Consider the following 6,869-nt stretch of genomic DNA (forward strand, 5'->3'; position numbering starts at 1 on the left):
ATAATTTCCTCAAAAAAACCCCAAACAAACAAACAAAAAAACCTTTTGTCCCACCTCTTCCCACCACCTATATCATTGTTTTCTGACCACAAAGACCAAGATGCATACCTTTTACCACCGTCTAACCATAGAGAAGTTTTGAAACAAAACAGAAAAATCTTTTTTCTTCTACCTTTCTAGGTTCTCTAGCTGGCCTTGGATATTAAATGGACAAAAGACAGATAAACAAGAAAAAACAGAACATCACACACAGAGAAAAAACTCAGTGATGAATGACTCACAGGGCTGGTCAAAACTAGGGACTTTACTGGGCACAGTGGCACAGGCCTATAATCCCAGCTACTCAGAGGCTAAGGCAGGAGGATTACAAATTTGAGGTCAAGCTCGGCAAATAAGTAAGACCCTGTCTAAATAAATAAATAGAAAAATAAAACTAAAGTCTTATAGCCTGTTGCGGTGGTACATACCTATAGTCTTAGTGACTGTGGCGGCTAAGGCAAGAGGATTGCAAATTTTAGACCAACCTGTGCAAATTTCAAGACCCTGTCTCAAAAAATGAAAAGCATTAGGGATGTCACTTAGTGGTAAAGTGCCCCTGGTACAAAACAAAAACAAAAACAACAAAAAATAAAACTAGGAGCTTATTTAGCTTTTTTTAATATTTATTTTTTAGTTTTTTAGGTGGACACAATATCTTCATTTTGTTTTTATGTGGTGCTGAGAATCGAACCCAGTGCCCCACGCATGCTAGTGGAACGCGCTACCACTTGAGCCACATCCCCAGCCCCCCCCCCCTTTTTTTTAATGTGGTGCTAAGGATCAAACCGGTCCCACCCATGCTAGGCTAGCGCTCTACCCCTGAGCCACAATCCCAGCTTATTTAGCATTTTAATAAAGAACAATTCATTTATAATGAAGTGACAAGAGGAAGGAAAAGGGGTTTAGGTTTTTAGGGGCAGTAAACTTTGGAAAGCTACATATATGGGGTGAAACTAATGAAAAAGAATAGAGGTTATTTCATTAAAGTTTGATTTGTAGAATCTTCTGTTTGTGCCATGTCTGATCTCAGGGCTGATGAGAGTCTAGATGGAGTCATTTTCCTTTTCCTGGGCAGAAGAAAGTGACACCTCTACAAATGGATATTTATGTCTTGCTTTTAGTCAAATAGGGGGAGAGCTATTTCTCAAGTATCTTCAACCCAAAATAATCCTTATGCCAAAGTGGCATATTTAAGGCATATTTAAGATGGCCCACTCTGATCCCTTACAATTTATTGCATTAACAAATGGTAGTGCTTGTTCATGCATACAGTATTAGACACACTTGATTGGTGAGTTTCAGTAATTACATCTTAAAATGCCCCTCTACATGCCTCAAATGGCTGAGCATCTCAGGGATGTCATTAGTTCTAAAGGAACAATTCATGGTAGAAGAACCAGTCTTACGACTTGGAATTATGGCTATAGAAATTTATCTTATTTATTTATTTATTTATTTATTTATTTATATTTTTGGTACTGGAGATTGAACCCAGTAATGTTCTTCCACTGAACAACATTCCAAGTCTTCTTTATTTTTTATTTTAATAAAGTCTCACTAAATTGTAGAGATTGGCTTTGTGCTTGCAATTCTCCTGCCTCAGACTTTGGAGTTCCCGGCATTACAGGCATGCATGCTAGGCAAGAGCTCTACCAATGAGCTACATCTCCAAGCCCATGGCTATAAGATTTTAGACATGACCACTATCATGCACTTCAGAAATAGTATGACCTGAATTTTTCTTGCTCTCTAGCCATCCTGGTGGCTGCTCTTGGTTCCTGCACGTAAGGCAGGAAGATGGTGGCTGCAAAAATGAAAAATCTATGGAGTCCATCAACTCTAGGATCCAGCTTGTTAGGAAAAGTGGAAAGTACATACTGGGATACAAGTAGACTCTGAAGATGATCAGATAGGGCAAAGGGAAATTGATCATTCTTTGCTAACAATTGCCCAGCTTTGAGGAAATCTGAAATAGAGTAATTTGCCATGTTGGCCAAAATTGGTGTTCACCACTACAGTGGCAATGATATTGAAATGTGTACAGCATGCAGAAAATACTATAGAATGTGCACACTGGCTATCACTGATTCAGGTAATTCTGATGTCACCAGAACATGCCAGAACAGACTGGTGAAAAGTAAACTGTGCAAAAATTTTCTTTGTTGGTTGGCTTATTGGTACAGGAGATTGAACCCAAGGGTGCTACATCCTCAGCTCTTTTCTTTTTTAAACTTTTTTTTTAGTTGTAGATGGACACAATACCTTTTTTTTTTTTAATTATTTATTTTGATGTAGTGCTGAGGATTGAACCCAGTACCTCATACGTGCAAGGCAAGCACTCTGCCACTGAGCCACATCCCAGCCCTGTTTTTTTGTTTTTGTTTTTTGGTACCAGGGATTGAACTCAGGGGTGCTCAACTACTGAGCCACATCCCCAGCCCTATTTTGTATTTTATTTAGAGACAGGATCTCACTGGGTTGCTTAGTGTCTCGCCATTGCTGAGGCTGGCTTTGAACTCTCTATTCTCCTGTTTCCTCTCTGGGATTATAGGCATGCGCCACTGGGCTAGACAAAATTTTTCTTTAATATAACTTGTTGGAGTTTGTTTAAAGGAAAAAAAAAGAAGAAGAAGAAGAAGGAGGAAGAAAGGAAAGACAGATTATCTGACTCAGCTACTGTTTTTTTTTTGTTGTTGTTGTTTGTTTTTTGATCTGGGGATTACAAAACCAACCTCAGCAATTTAGGGAGGCGCTAAGCAATTTAGTGAGACCCTGTCTCAAAATAAAAAATAAAAAGGTCTGGGGATGTGGCTCAGTGATTAGGCAACCCTGTGTTCAATCCTTAGTACCAAAGTGGGATGGGGGGAGCCAATAGTGACTAGTGATCTTGAACATTCTGGGTATCTTCTTATTTTCAGAGGTCAATTATAAGGAATAGATGAGGCAATAAAAGTGAAACAGTGTGTGCTGAGCCCAAATAAAATCATTGAAAGAATATTGTTATTACTATGGATACAGCAAGGAACAAAGGTTCCTGAATCTATTAATTCTCCATTTACTGAGAAAGTCTCTTAATATCTCTGGGTCTCAGTTTTACTAATCTGTGAACTAAAGAAATTAGACTCGAGTCAGTAAAGTTGTGCTTTAGAGCCTAGTGCTGAGACACATGCCTGTAATCCCAGCTACTTGGGAGGTTGAGATCACAAATTCCAGCAATTTAGTGAGACTCTGTCTCAAAATAATAATAAATAAATAATAAATAAAGAGGGCTGGGGATGTGGCTCAGTGGTTAAAGCTACCCTAGGTGCAATCTCCAGTACAAAAAAAAAAAAAAAAGAAAGAAAGAAAAAGAAAAAGAAGAAGAGGGGTGCTCTCTGTGGCTCCATGGTAGAGCACCCGTGGGCTCCATTCCAATAATTCCCCTCCACACAATAAATAAATAAGTAAATAATTTTTTAAAAGAACAAAAACTGCTTAACAACATAATCTTTAAAGTTCTTTCAAGGTATGATTCTATGATTTTGCAAAGCTTACACTATATTTCTGTTGTTATGGTTTCAAAATAAAGACAAACGTTTTGGGGATAAGATCAACTTATGACTGTAGGCACTGAGCCAGGACCCAATTCTGGGTCTCCTGACAATAAGGCAAAGATATAATCTCTTGGAGCCAATGAGAGAAGATCTTCAAACGATTAATGCTCAATAATGCTATAGACATTCTCATATTCTATTTATGAAGAAACAAATCTTGTATTTTTGCTTCTTAGTTTATTTATGAATTATTTAAGGAGAGAGTATTCTTTTGCACAGTGTTGATGACTATTCAGTTTATGATGATCACATTTATTACCCAATTCTTTTCTGGGTAACTGAAGTTTCATGTGTACTAAGTTCTAATTTTATTTTATTGGAAGGACTTTTTTTTTTTTTTTCTTTTTGTACCGGATATTGAACCCAGGGATGCTTAACCACTGAGCCACTTCCCCAGCCCTTTTGTGTGTGTGTGGGGAGGGTGGGGGTGCCAGGGATTGAATTCAGGAGCACTTGGTCACTGAGCCACATCCCAGCCCTATTTTATATTTTATTTAGAGACAGGGTCTCACTGAGTTGCTTAGCATCTCTCTTTTGCTGAGGCTACTTTTAACTTCTGATCTCCTGCTTCTGCCTCTGAGTCACTGGGATTACAGGCATGAGCCCCCTGTGCCAAGGGAAGGAGAACCTCAAGGAGAGATTTCACTATCATTTCTACCTCAGATTTGCTTTTTAAATTGCTAAAGGGTGGCTATCTACATACATACTATTGAAACATCCAGGTGAGGATTTGTATATTTCAGATGCAGTTCTCTCATATAGTTCTAATGTTTAGGCAAATCAATTTCAAAGTCTAATTTAAATCCCAGGGAGTCTGGAGACTGAGACAGGAAGGTCACAAATTCAAAGCTAGCCTCAGCAATTTAGCGAGGCCCTAAGCAATTTAGTAAGACCCTATCTCAAAATAAAAAAGGGTTGTGGGATGTGTGGATGTGTCTCAGTGGTAGAGCACCACTCCAGTACCAAAAAGATCTCCAGTACTAAAAAAAAAAAGAGAAAGAAAGAAAAAGAAATTGTAATGGGGGAGGGGTGTTGGAGAGATATATATCAGTCAAAAGATACAAAAATTACTGTTATATAGGAAGAAAAAGTTTAAGAAATCTAGTATATAACATGATGGATATAATTAGTGATATGATGTAGTTAATTTTTAAAATATTTTTGGTACTGGGGGTGGAACCCAGGGACTTTTTACTACTGAATCACATCCCCAGTCCTTTTTATTTTTTATTTTGAGACAGGGTCTTACTAAGTTGCTAAAGGCCTGCCTAAATTGCTGAGGCTGGCCTTGAACTTGCCATTCCCCTGGTTCAGGATTGAGTTGCTGGGATTACAAGCATGTGTTACCATACCAGCTATAGCTACATTAATGAAAAATGTTAAGAGAACAGATAAGTGTTTCTTCAAAAAATGATAACCATATGTTAGTTAGCTAGACTTAAGTATATATATATATATATATATATATATATATATATATATATATATACACATATATATATAATTTTGTCCAGAGGTGCAATTTTTGTCCAGAGGTGCAATTTTATCTGCCAATTTAAAAATAAATGCTTTTGAAAAAATTTTAAAGAGAGATTGTATGATGTTAAAATGTTAAATGACTAAATTTTTTTTACATATATACTTCTTTAACAGTAGTCTTGTTTTTCCTACATTTCAGACTCTCCCAGAATAAAAAAATATTTAGAGCCAGGATTGGTAGCACACTCCTGAATTCCCTGTGACTCAGGAGACTGAGGCAAGAAGATGGCAAGTTCAAAGCCAGTCTGGGCAATATAACAAGACCCTGTCTCAAAATAAAATAAAAAGGACTGGGGATATAGATCAACCATAGAGTGTCCCTACATTCAATCCCCAATACTACAAAACAAAAAAGTTTGGAGTTGGATTTACAAGTACTATTCCAATATATGAATTCCATGCTATTACTTCCATCTAACTTTTTCAACTGTCTCTGAACTGAATGTTTTCATTGTATGGGTATTTTTTTTTCAGTGCTAGGATCAATTCCAGGGCCTCAGACATGTTAGGCAAGTATTCTATCACTGAGCTATGTCCCAGGAACTGTATTAAATAGTTTATGGGAATTTATTTTTGTCAGATAAGAAATATGATTGTAGGGGCTGGGGTTGTGGCTCAGTGGTAGAGCACTTGCCTTGCACTTATGAAGTACTGGGTTAGATCCTCAGCACCACATAAAAATAAATAAAGATATTGTGTCCAGAGGCTGGAATTGTGGCTCAGTGGTGGAGCACCTGCCTGGTATGTGTGAGGCCCTGGGTTCGATCCTCAGCATCGAATATCAATAAATAAAATAAATGATTCATTGATAAATTTTAAAAAAAGATATTGTGTCCATCTACAACTAACAAATATTTTTTAAAAGAAATATGGTTGTAGTTTCCTACTGTTAATAATAATATATATGTGTGTATATATTTTTTAAAGATTTTTAAAAGATAGACACAATATTTTTACTTCCTTTATTTATTTTTTTTATGTGGTGCTGAGGATTGAACCCAGTGCCTCATATGTGCAAGGTAAGTGCTCTACCACTGAGCTATAACCCCAGCCCCTACAATCATATTTCTTATCTGACAAAAATAAATTCCCATAAACTATTTAATACAGTTCCTGGGACATAGCTCAGTGATAGAATACTTGCCTAACATGTCTGAGGCCCTGGAATTGATCCTAGCACTGAAAAAAAAATACCCATACAATGAAAACATTCAGTTCAGAGACAGTTGAAAAAGTTAGATGGAAGTAATAGCATGGAATTCATATATTGGAATAGTACTTGTAAATCCAACTCCAAACTTTTTTGTTTTGTAGTATTGGGGATTGAATGTAGGGACACTCTATGGTTGATCTATATCCCCAGTCCTTTTTATTTTATTTTGAGACAGGGTCTTGTTATATTGCCCAGACTGGCTTTGAACTTGCCATCTTCTTGCCTCAGTCTCCTGAGTCACAGGGAATTCAGGAGTGTGCTACCAATCCTGGCTCTAAATATTTTTTTATTCTGGGAGAGTCTGAAATGTAGGAAAAACAAGACTACTGTTAAAGAAGTATATATGTAAAAAAAATTTAGTCATTTAACATTTTAACATCATACAATCTCTCTTTAAAATTTTTTCAAAAGCATTTATTTTTAAATTGGCAGATAAAATTGCACCTCTGGACAAAAATTGCACCTCTGGACAAAATTATATATAT

At 36.7% G+C, this 6,869-nt stretch overlaps 1 pseudogene; it reads left to right on the forward strand.

Annotated features, from left to right (window-relative positions):
- Window positions 1-1,301: 1,301 nt before the first annotated feature.
- On the forward strand, window positions 1,302-2,180 carry LOC107156469 (annotated as a pseudogene).
- The last annotated feature ends 4,689 nt before the right edge of the window (window positions 2,181-6,869 follow it).

This window comes from Marmota marmota, unplaced genomic scaffold, assembly GCF_001458135.2.
Source record: "Marmota marmota marmota unplaced genomic scaffold, marMar, whole genome shotgun sequence".
Lineage (NCBI taxonomy): Eukaryota > Metazoa > Chordata > Mammalia > Rodentia > Sciuridae > Marmota > Marmota marmota.